We start from the raw sequence: 12,938 nt of genomic DNA, 5'->3' as shown, positions 1-12,938 counted from the left end.
ACCACCCGAGAGAAGACCCATTCACGGTGAGTATCCAATGGGTCGTTCAACAAAATAGTACTAAAAGGACTGGAACTTTTTTTCTGTTTTCCAACATAAACCTTCCTGTAACAACAGCACAATGGTATATGAGTAGGCCTATCAGGTACCCACCAATGGATAATCAAACTCCAAGTAATTATTTTCAAGGCCTGCTTACTGTAATCTGGTCTATGGGTGGAAGCAAAAAGGAAGGGGGTGATCTTTGTCATTGTGCAGTGATGTCACTTCTGGTACAACCCAGATACTCCATCATTACATGATGACAAAGATCGACCCCCCTCCACACATACACTAAGTACCTCCCTCAGCTTCCAAGCCATGTAAAATCAGACTGAAATGAAAGGTTTATTTGCATGAGTGGATAACAGCCCTTTTCCTGTATGTTATTCTCAGCACTTGCTACCTCAGGAAATACAAATCATTTTGGAATGTCCCTTCTCTTTCCCACATGTGAGATTCCAAATACACTTAGGACTAATTTTTAAATAACTTGTATAATCAGCTTTTAGAAAAGGATATTATAAAATTTAGGAGAGAAGGGGGTGGTAAGAACTGAACTGTAAGGATAAAGTTGTATTCTTGTATAATAAACAGAAGGAATTAGTGAACCAGAACTATGACTAACTAGTGCAAGTTGGAAACTTTATAGACAAGCAAGTCATCCAGTGGTAAAACTGTTTCTAGATTCTTCAGTTAGAATGGTTCACTGCTTTTTTACAAATCCAGTTAATGAAAAAAGTCCTTGCGGAGAGTTGGATCTAGCCAAACCTCTTCCTGCCATTCATGTGTGGTTATTTATGGTCATTTGTATCCCACTTGTCTCTCAATGGAGACCCAAACAGGCTTTCATAATTCTCCTCTCCTCCATTTCCCCCCCTCACAATAACTCCATGAGATACTCCAGGCTGAGGAGTACATTACTGGCCCAGGATCACCCAACAAGCTTCCATGGCAGAGTAAGGATTCAGTCCTGGGACTCCCAGTTACTTGCACACCACTAACTACTACACCATGCTGACTTTCAGTTCATGGAATAGTTTTGCTCCATGAAGGAACTTTCAGAAAAAATCAAAATCCCATACATCTCAGTCAAGGTTCAGATGTTATGCTTCTTTCGAATGCAGTTCAGAAGACTGGGAAGAACATTGAATTAGGATATATTGGGTGAAATGCAGAGTGCTAGGGAAAGATATGCATCAAGACAGAGCACATTATCAGAAGCGTGTTTAAAATCCCAAAGCAATAGCAAACTACCTAAAGCTGACAAAATCACTGTTATGTTTAGACCTGTTTCATCCTTACTACTACTACTACTACTACTACTACTACTACTACTACTACTACTATTTATTATATTTATTATATTTATAAACCGCCCTCCCCCGTAGGGCTCAGGGCGGCGAACAAACAAATAGAGCACAAATAAAATAAAATTTTAAAATAGTTATTAAATATGGCTCTATATGTTAAAATCGACCCCCATTAAAATGCAGCATCTATCAAAATTACCGATGGCGTCCTACTCGTAGTCCCCTAAGAAAAGAGGGGGAAGGAAAGAAGAGGGAGGGGGAATGGCAGGGTCCACAGATTTTAGAAAGGGGGGGGCATCAGCGGCCGGCCTCCCCAAAGGCCCGGTGGAACAGCTCCGTCTTGCAGGCCCTGCGAAACTCATTAAGATCTCGCAGGGCCCGCGTAGCTGGAGGTAGAGCGTTTCACCAGGCAGGGGCCATTTACCATTTCTTTTGCTGTGACTGAAATGGTAACATGTGAATGGATCTGAGATGACTACATCTGAATGTTCAAGGTTCTGCTGATGATTTCAAGACTGTTCAAATGTTTAAGAAAGTGGCTGGACTATTCCAATAAGCACATGGTGTTTTTAAATCAAACTTGCATAACATGTGTCTTTTGACATTTTGATTGGGAGGTGCTGCCATAGTATTTGTTTGTAAAGTGATGGCTAAAGAGCTAATACCTTTCTATGAACTGGGTTTTAAATAGACTACACAGTGCACCTGATAGCTCATTTATTTAAAATACTTGTATATTGTCTCTACATTGGCCTGTGCCCACAGCAGTTTGTGTCATGTGCAGTTCAATTATAAAATCAACCTGCAATCAATAAATAATAGCATCTAAAATAAGAAGCTAACTACATCAACTTCAACAGCTAAAAACAGCGGTACTACCTCAAAATAGCAGCCAACTAGTACAGTAGTACAATTGGAAAACAAATGGAAGGGGAAATGACCCTTTACTCATCAATAAAAAAATCTGCTGATTTTTTTAAAAAAATGGTTTGTTGCCAAAAGCCACTCAGGGATGTTGGCAGACACTGGAGGGGGGAAGACACTGGAGGCACATCTGGGGAGTGACCTCTGAACAAGCCTTGTCCCTCGTGGCCTGCCACCTCACCTCTGAAGGTAATGGATCCTGGCTGGAGGCGCAAACCTCCTCTATGGCATGTAGCACCTCTTAACAGCTGTGTGTGGTTCCTCAGAAAGCTTGATGTGGCCTCAGGGATCCATGCTGTAGTCAAATCCAGGTTAGACTGCTGTAATGAACTCTACTGGGCCCATGTGCCAAAAACTCTCGCAGAGCCAGCAAACAAAGGAGAGAATTGACCAGAGAGGTATTAGGCTAGAGACACTGAGAACAAAGTGGGCCCCCCGCGGGAACTTCTGGCACCTCAGGGGCTCCCCTTGGTTCCTTGGGCTAAGAATCAGCACTGCGTACTGAGAAAAATGGTCTGGCATGCCCAGTGGCAGAGGGCCAAGGGGGCGGCGCGGTGCGTCGTGCACCAGGCAAACGCCTGGGGGGGCGCAAAATCACCCCCTGGCCCCTCCCCCTTTCCTCTGCAACCCCCCCCCCCCCCGTGGTGCACACACACACCTCAACCCCCTTCCCACACTTACCTACGTTCCTTTTCTTTTTGTAGTACTTTTTGAGGCTGAAAAAAGCGGCCTAGTTACAGTTCAGGGGAAAAACTGCCTGAGGAACTACAGTTCCCAGGAGACCTTGGGGCTCACAAGGTCTCCTGGGAAGTATAGTTCGTCAGGCAGCTTTCTCCTTGAACTGTAACTAGGCCACATTTTTCAACCTCAAAAAGTACTACAAAAAGAAAAGGAACGTAGGTAAGTATGGGAAGGGGGTTGGGGTGTGTGTGTGTGCCGCGGGCGGGGGGGGGGGAGCGGAAAAACACTCTGTGCACCGGGCGCAGTTTGGCCCAGCTATGCCTCTGGGCATGCCTCTTTTCAGCATGCATTGCTTACCCCTGTGTTAGGATGCCTTCTTTTGTACCAAAGGAATTGGGAGTCAGGACTTGTAATAATATAAGAACTTGCGTATCACACTGGGGCAGTATATTCCTATCCTGATTTACATTGTGATTTGCACTATTAGACACTATACCTGATGACCATTTCTACTAGATAAAGATTTGATTAGATTAATTTTAGAAATGAATAAACTTGTCACCTTATTTCCCAATAATCAGATTTTAAAATTAAAAATCATTATCATGTGTATTGGCTGGTCACAGGAAACCTCTGGAGGTCAGACATTATCACTGAGTAGATCTATGTAATCTAAACTGCCTCCGGGGATCTTCTTCCAAAACTTCCTAAAGGGAATGTTTTTGGATTCTTGCATTTGTGCAGAGAGAGAGAGCCATGCATTACTTCCTTTCCTGGCTGTTTTCCCATAGGTAATAGAAGATGATCACAGGAGCCTCTAAAATAGTTAATTTCTTACTGGTGGGAATGGTGCAACTCTTCAGTACTTTTTTCAGTCTTATAGATGCTGTCAGGGCTTTAGTGAATAAATAAGAGTTCCTCCTTGTCCATAAGGCTGCGTGTATGCACAAAGGAAGACAGCTGTGCATTTAAGTTCCCCCCACCCCACCTGTAACCTAGAACCAAGATAAAAATAACAGAACCACCAGTGCAAAATAAGTACTAACTGTTCAAATCTTCCCCCAAAAAACTGAATAGGATCATGCTTTATGGCTAGCCTGCTTTGCTGAGGCAGGTTGCAGAATAAAAGCAATGTACTATGCAAGAGTGTTTTTCATTTTCACTACCTGCCATAAGCTGAAGGATGAGCTAATGTTAACGCAAGGCATGGAACACTGCTGTTGTTGTTCTGGTTGTTGAACTGATGCATTAGACTCAAATTCCTTAGCATAGCAAACCAGAAATGTCACTTTGTGTCTGAGAGGCGGCTAGCTCATATGATCTGACAGGGTATTCTTACTCAAAGAATTAATGCGGTGACTTATTGGTGACTTGTTTCACATGACTTCTAATGGAAAATTTTCTCTTCCCAAAAAAAGCTCAGTGTAGCAATCATTGATATAAAAGGAGTGTTCAGAGTTTTAAATGCAAACTGGATTTTCGTAACATATCTCTTAAGAATTTGTTTGTGTCATGTTTGAGAAAGCAGGTGTATAACTGGGATATTTTGACTGGAGGAAAGGGTTTCTCATAGACATTGGCCTACAGGGAAACATTTAGCTCAGGGGCAGGGAACCTTTAACACTCAAAGAGCCATTTGGACTCATTTTCCTCGGGAAAAGAAAACACTTGGAGCCACAAATAATTTTTGACATTTAAAATAAAGATAACACTATATATATTGGGGTTTTTTTTACCTTTTACTCCTCTCATTCTGAGAAGTGCATGGATGCGCCCGCCCTGCTGCCTGCCGGGCGGGCAAGGATGAAGCTGGCGGCTCAGCCTTGCTGGCCGCCGGGAAAGCGCCCGCCCCACTCCAACAGGGCGGGCAAGAGGGGAAGCCCACGGCACGGCGCGGCAATTGGTGCGCCCGCCCTGCTGCCTGCAGGGCGGGCAAGGATGGGGCCGGCGGCTCGGCTCGTGGAGCCACAGTGCAAGGGCAGAAGAGCCGCATGCGGCTCTCGAGCCACAGGTTCCCTACCCCTGATTTAGCTGCATATCTTTTATTAAGTTGTTAAACAAACCCTGTAGATAAGGATAAGAGTATTGGACAGGTTCAGTTTGGCAACAAACCAGTTGAAGTTCAGCAAGGCTGCCTTCAGTCTTTTGGGTGTCCTGTTCAAGATGCCCTCCAGTGCCTATCTCAGTATGCTGCCCCCTTGCGAACTTGGAGGAAGAAGCAGAGCATGTATTTCCCAGTTTGTATAACTTAGGTCAGTGACAGCGAACCTTTTCAAGACCGAGTGCCCAAATTGCAACCCAAAACCCACTTATTTATCGCAAAGTGCCAACACGGCAATTCAACCTGAATATTGAGGTTTTAAAACGGTTGGCTCCGAGGTGTGCATTACTCGGGATTAAGCTTGGTGGCAGTCGTTGGCTTTGTTTTGAAGCAACCGTGCAACTCTTCGAATTGGTGAATCATGACTCTAGGAGGGTTTACTCAGAAGCAAGCCCCATTGCCAGCAAGGAAGCAACCAAGCTTACTCCCAGGTAAAGGATCATGCTTTAGTTCTTTGCATGAAAATCACTGGGGTTTAACAGTGCTTAACAGGGTTACCTACACTGCTTCCCCAAAACTAGGTCTTAGGTTTAATGCTAATAATTGAGCCTAGCGGCCCAGGCCAGCCAAGATGTGGGGGGGGGGGGCGATTTCTCCCCCACATGATGAACTCTGTTTGCGTGTGCCCACACCCGTGCCATAGGTTCGCCACCACTGACTTAGATGCACTCACTTAGTGTGGACTCATTGCAGCATGGTGATATTACTAGACAGCAACACACTTTGACTTAACTGCTACCTTCAGAGGTGTTATTTTTTAAAACTCAGTTAAGGCACGATACATTTAACTAAAGGGCTTTTGATTTCACCTGCACCCAGTATTGACAGATATAACAACTTGCTCTGTAGAAACATAAGAAAAATTAATTCTTAACTGTTATTATTGATACATTTCACCCATTTATATGTTAAATGTTATTTCATGATGATCTTCTATGCCTCAAAGCTGCAAGTCATCAACTCCTTTTTTTCTGTTTTACGTGTTTCCAGTTATAAAAAAAAATAGGTAAGTTCCTTTCTCTAAGCAACAAAGTGAGTTTAGCCAACTCAGCTCACTCTAACAACTTCACAAGCCATTCTTCTAATGTAGGTATAAGTGGATTTTTCCATTTTTGCGCATATAGAGTTCAATTGTCTTAGTAAGTTTATACCGGTTCAAAAGTACATAAGTTTTGGCTCTAGGGTCTAACAGGGTGTTTCTTCTATTTGTCAGAATCATTATACCTGATATTGCAGGGAAACCTGGTATTGCAGTGAAAGTGTGATGATTTATTAGGCTGAAAAAGCCTCTGGGGCTATCCTTTGTGTGTTCATGGCTCAGACTAGCTTTAGACAGAACAAGACCAGCAAAGGAGTTTTTGCTGATACTATCAGTATAGCCTAGCTAATTTTCACTATTCTGTTCTGTATCCTATGTAAATATACACCGACAATGAATTATAGTCCATTTAATGTGAAAAGAAATTACTCCATACAACATTTTGTTTATTTTTCCAAAATATTTGGCAAATTTGTTCCTAAGCATTGTATGTATTTTATAACATTGATTATTGTAGGATGGTGAGTGTCTGGAGGAAGCCTGTTCACAAGGTCAATGTGTCCTCTCAGTACTTCTGACAAGATAGGAGTGCCTAATAAAAACTGATAACGTCTTATGCCCCAGAAGAAAAACCTCTTTTATTAATTATAACATCTGCTAGAAGTTCTTATGTTTGTAGTCTTTGACCAATTCTGTTGCTAACTTTTGTGCATGTAAGGGGTTGTATCCAGTGATAATTTTCCACTGGCAAAATAGTTACCTCTGTGGAGTCAGTGTCTGACTTCTGTCTTCTCACTTCATATATCACTCATGAACCCAGGAGCAGCAGTTCAAAAGATGCAGTGGGCTGCTGGGGAAAGAACTAGATTCAATTTCTCAAGCAAAGCTCCATTTCTGTTGTTTGGATGCAGCCTAATCTGTATATTAACTGCTTTGTATTTTGAGAAATTTATCTTAATTCATGTGTAGTACCAAGGTGCTTTTGGGTGACCGCATCAAAATGAGCATTTGGAACTGAGAAATTGCTGTGCCTCAGAAAACAAAACAGGTTAATGAAAATATCTGTGTCCTGAATGATTTTGACTATTGCCAGTTGTAATTATTGATAATAATTGGCTAGAGAGAGTTAGCTTTGCCTTGGAAAATTCCAGGAGATTTTGGGGTAATGTTTGGGGAGCTGAGGTTGTGTGATTTCATAATCTTCTCTTTAAAGCTGCCATTTTCTCCAAGGGCACTGATTTCAGTAGATAGAGATAATTCTAGTAGAACTCCAAGCCTTGCGGTCCCCCCCCCCCCCCCCCCAATAAATTACTGTCCCTTTCTCTCTTGGAATTATGTTAAGGGGCTCAGAATAAACTCAGCCATTTCTGTAATGAGCAGTGGTGCATTTCTCTTTCAGAATCAAAGTCAAAGTGAGTGAATATATGTTTTCTAGGCCATCCACAGAGGATCCTGATGATTCCGGTTTGATGCTTGGAGATCTGCATTCTGATGAAGAGATTATATCGAGAGATGTCAACAGTTCAGATGATGAAGATGATGATGATGATAGCAATTCAGATTCCAGCAAAGGGGAACATGATACACAAGAAAATAATCAGGTAGGAGTACATTGTCCATTTATTGAGTTTTGGAAGGCTTATTATTAATACATAAAAAGAAATATAAATAAGTTAAAAACGTAAACTATATATTACGTAAATAAGTTAAGATCGCTTATTGACAACCAATTTGGGAACCCTTGCAGTCTGTTCTAGGATTACTGTGGAATTGTTGTTTTAATAAGTACACAGTCTTTTGCTGGTCAGTCCAGTTGTCTGCCAATTAGGTAGGGCAGTAGTAATGACATTCTTGCTTCTGTATAAAGGGGGCAGTGATGCAAAACATGGTCCACAGATTCTTCACAGTGCATCTCACAGATGCACATTTCTTTCGTGATGTGGATTTTTTTTGCTTCTTCCCTGTCTTAAAGAGGAGGGCAGGATGTTACATCTGGCTAAAGAAAAGGCCCAGTGGAGTTTGGGATCCGAAAGGACAAACAAATATTCGGCCATGCTTTGAGGAGCCATATGGAATACCAAGGAAAAGAGGGGAACAAAATTTACTGGGCTGGGCAAGGAGGGATTGATGTTCGAACTCATACAATCTGGCCCTAATGTTTTTATGAAGTTCAGTTGGTGATAGCATGGCCAACATGTCTAACGATAGATCAAGAACATGAAGCTTTGCTTCAAGATAGGCCCACCAATCCAAAGAATGTAAATTGGTTAGGGCCAGAGAAGAAAGACTTTGGTCTCCATGTCTAAAATTTGTACTGATGATTAGTCAACTCCATTATTTCCACTCATGGAAAGAGTCTTTCCTTGAATTGCAGACTTCTCCATGAGGCAGTTACCTTTTATATCTTGCTATGTTTTCTATTATCAAAGGGTTTTTCCCTCTTTCTACCAACTTTTGTAAAACGTTCCTAGAAAGTCAGAATAGACAATCTATGCCTTTACTTCAGAGCCTATTTTTTTAATCTGTTCACTTACGTGAATTCATGGGAAAGGTCTTTCTTTCCCCCCCTTGCTTCACCTAACAACGTTGTACATGGAATTGGGGGTGATGGTGGATCAAAGTTACTAACAATCTGCATCTTCCTCAACATTTTTAAAAAGTATCTGCAGCTGTGGAGGAAATCAAAACCATGTATATATGGTTAACGATTTAATTTCGTTAGGGTCTTTTTTCCCCCTGCTTGGTCTAACAGACATTTTGGACCTTGGTGATTTTTTGGAATTACAGTGTATATAACAAGTATTTTTTCCATTTGGTTAAAGGGCAGAACACAAGGTTTCTTTGTGCCTGTTGAAAAGAAAAAGAAATACTTTGATGGTTTATATCCCAGCATGTCCTGTCTGAGAAAGTTGTCTTTGGTAGTGTCAGCAGTGTTTGTCTCTGCTTCCAATCAGCTTCTACAAGCCAAAGAAGGAATGTCTGTGTTCTCCTTATTGAGCCCTAATTGGAGAACCAACATAACATTATCTTAACTCCCATTTCTTTCAACAGATGACAGATGCCATTTTTAAGGCAGGCTCCAGTGCTTTCCCAAGTAGGTAGAAATGAAGGGAACTGGCAGCTAACTGAACATTAACATTTAAATGGAACTCTGTCTAATTATAGTCTAAACATGAATCTGCTTGCATTTTGAACCCTTGAATTCAAATGGAGGTTACAACTGTATGCAATAATAGTGTAACGGACTTTATGAATAAGATTCAGAGCTAATTAAAACACTCTCTTGTCGTCATTTTCATTCTGTGAAGTTTAATTTTGCTTGCAGGCTAAAGCAGCTGGGAAAAAAACAAAGGTTTACCATATTGCTAAAGAAATCATGAGCTCAGAAAAAGTGTAAGTATCTATTCTGCATGCAATGATTTATATACCATATACAGTCGCATATAAGTCAAATTTTTTGTGCTGAAAAAGCCCCCCCTCAACTTATACGTGAGTCAGGTGTATTTTAAAAAATATTTTAGGGTTTTTACTTTGTCGGCCTCCAGGGGGCGCAGTTTCTAGGCTAGTGACACCAAAATTTCAGGGATTTTTCAAGAGACTCTCCTGATGATACCACTTAAGTTTGGTAAAGTTTGGTTCAGCGGGTCCAAAGTTATGGACCCCCAAAGGGCGTGCCCCATCCCCCATTGCTTCCAATGGGAGCTAATAGTAGATGGGGCTACATTTTGAGGGTCCATAACTTTGGACCCCTTGAACCAAACTTCACCAAACCTGGGTGGTATCATCAGGATAATCTCTTGCTGATACCAGCCAGGTTTGGTGATGTTTGGTTTAGGGGGTCCAATGTTATGGACCCCCAAAGGGGGTGCCTCATCTCCCATTGTTTCCAATGGGAACTAATAGTAAATGGGGCTACATTTTGAGGGTCCATAACTTTGGACCCCCTGAACCAAAATTCACCAAACCTGGTGGTATCATCAGGAGGGTCTCCTAAAGATACTTGGAAATGTTGATACTGCTAACATAAGCATTCCTCCCCTGACCCAAAATCCAGTTTTGAAGGATTTTAACTCTTGTGTTTTAGCTTGGTTGCTGATTGAGCTAAGGTTTTTGTACTTCTAAAGCAGGGGTCCCCAAACTTTTTAAACAGGGGGCCAGTTCACGCATGGCCAAAGCCCAGCCGGGGGCCGGACCAAGTGCCACCCGTGGGGGGGGCACCATCCATCCGCCCTCGACCCGCCCCTGGCCGAGCCCCCCCCCCACCCAGCGGTCCCCCTTCCAATCCTGGCCCTGAAGCTCCATGCCTTTCTCTCTCTCCCCTTTGCCGCGTGCGTGCGGTCCCCTCCCGGCTGCTTGCAATGAGCAGCGAGTCTCCCAACGGGCTGTTTGTAAACCACAGGGGCCCTGGGGTGCAAGCTCAGGGGACGCCTGAGTTTGGTATTGCGACCTCAGTGGCTTGACTAAACAACCTCAGCAGCACCGGCGGCGGAAGGGACCATACCAATGCGACAAGGGAAGGAGGAGAAAGGCAGCTCTGCCATGCCTCTCTCCCCCCCCTTGCTGCATTGATGCGGTCCCCTCGGCCCTTGGAATGAGCAGGTGGCCAGCAGCACAATGCTGTTTGTAAACCTGGGGAAAAGAAGATAGAGAAGGGGGAGATCCGCTTCTGCCCAGAGGGCCGGATAAATGTCTTCCGGGGGCCTGATTTGGCCCCCGGGCCGTAGTTTGGGGACCCCTGTTCTAAAGTTATTGTTGAGACCACATTGTTTTTGTTGAGCCTCTTTTCCACTTACAGAGCTAGTTTACTGTTTTTCTTTGAAATAAATATTCAAAAACATTTAACCTACTGATGCCTCAATCAATGTAATTTTATTGGTATCTATTTTTATTTTTGAAATTTACCAGTAGCTGCTGCATTTCCCACCCTCAACTTATATGCGAGTCAATAAGTTTTCCCATTTTTTTGTGGTAAAATTAGGTGCCTCGACTTATATGCGGGTTGACTTATACACGAGTGTATACGGTATGTATTTTACTGCAATTGAAATAATGTGTGAATTTTATTTTTTTAACAGGTTTGTAGATGTGCTAAAGCTCTTGCATATTGTAAGTATTCTGCTCAAATGATTGAGAAATTATTTGTAAAAAAAACTTACATAAATTGCATTAAATCAGGTTATTAGTGTCTTCCTGTAAAAACAGCTGGATAGCCCAATTAAGTCACTGTAAAATGCTCTGAACTGCTTGGAACTCTTCGTAACTCTTCGTAACTCTTTGAGATACTTTAATTTTCCTGTTGACATGGAAGAATTGGTAGAAGCTTCACACTAAATATATTGGGTTTTCTTAACACAACAATTTGGGGGGGAATCATGTCTGGGCTTGGACCAATGTTAATAAAAAGAGAAACATTGAAATTAGGCATGAGGCTGGAAGTAAGGAATTCATGTACATTCCCAATTAGGTCAGAATGCAGTAGAGCAGGAGGGTGCCTTGATTCTTCACTGTGTACAAAGGTGAACACTAAGGAAATGTAAAGCTAATTATATTACAGATTTGATTTGTTTGTGGCTGTCATCGTGTGTTCTGTTGTGCAGGAAAAGAAAATAATATAACCTGTCAGCTTTCTGTGACTGAAATATTTCTTGGTGATTTACATGTTAGTAACTGAGGGGGACAAGGGCACTGTCACGTTTAAGAATCTGCTCTTGGAAGGCATGGAAATAAATTGCTCAAGTCTACACAAATGAGTGTTGTTACAGCTTCATGCTGTGATGATGTTTTCACTCTTGTTACCTTCATTGCCTTTGCTTAGAAAGTGTAGGCTTTCTAAGTGTACTTTGAAGAGCATCCAAGTAAGGGAAAATGATACTCAAATTATTTGGGTGTGTTCCTATTTAGCTAGGCTTTAAAGGAATACAGTTTTCAACTGGTTTTTTTCAAGTGTTAGAAAAAGTATGCGAGTTTAACTTGTTTGATAGCCAGGTTTGAATATGACTGTTCAGGTTTTGCTGTTTCTTTGGAGTTCAAAGGCTGGGGCTGCCTTGTCAAACAAGGGCTTCTCAATTTCGCTACATAATGAAAGTTTGACCTTATACAAATATAGATCAATACAAAGACTGCAAAGTTCATATTCTCATATTGAACTCTATGGCCAATTTAGGAATTGTGGAGTGGGGAGGTACTTGTGTGTGTATGGCTGCTTGCACAACCCCAGTTTTATTGGAGTTTTGATAATGCAAATACTGGAAAGCATGAATTAGACCACCATTATGCACTACAAAGGGGAGAGCCTTGCATTTTATTCTCCACCCACCCACCCACCCAGAAGAAGTTGTTAGCAGGACTGGCCCCCGCCTCACCTGTTTCCAACCTTATCTGTGTGTAAAGTGCTATCAAGTCGCAACTGACTTGTGGCAACCTCAGCCAGGGCTTTCAAGGCAAATGAGAATCTGACATGGTTTGCCATTGCCTTCCTCTGCAGAGTATTCCTTGGAGGTCTCCCTTTCATGAAATGACCTTGCTCAGCTTTCAAAATCTGTCGAGACTGAATTGTACCATGCCACTTTCCCTCTTTCCAACTTTGTAGCACTTAATTTTGTTCCACGTACCAATCTTTTCCCCTTTCACTCTCTTCTTGGTCTCCCTTTCAAATTGCTTATTTGCCTATCTTATACACTTGGCTTACTGGCAGAAATGCTTGCCATGCAGTACTTTACAGCATGTACATGTAGAGACCTGAATGGATGAAACAGGTTTGTTAGACTTGCAGAGTGCGCCATAAACTTGTTCCTTCAGAACTTTTCAACTCTGGCTTACTCTGATTTATAATGGTTGAATC

Source organism: Sphaerodactylus townsendi, linkage group LG06 (assembly GCF_021028975.2).
Source record: "Sphaerodactylus townsendi isolate TG3544 linkage group LG06, MPM_Stown_v2.3, whole genome shotgun sequence".
NCBI lineage: Eukaryota > Metazoa > Chordata > Lepidosauria > Squamata > Sphaerodactylidae > Sphaerodactylus > Sphaerodactylus townsendi.
The sequence above is the reverse complement of the archived record's forward strand: the minus strand, read 5'-3'. Positions refer to the sequence as shown.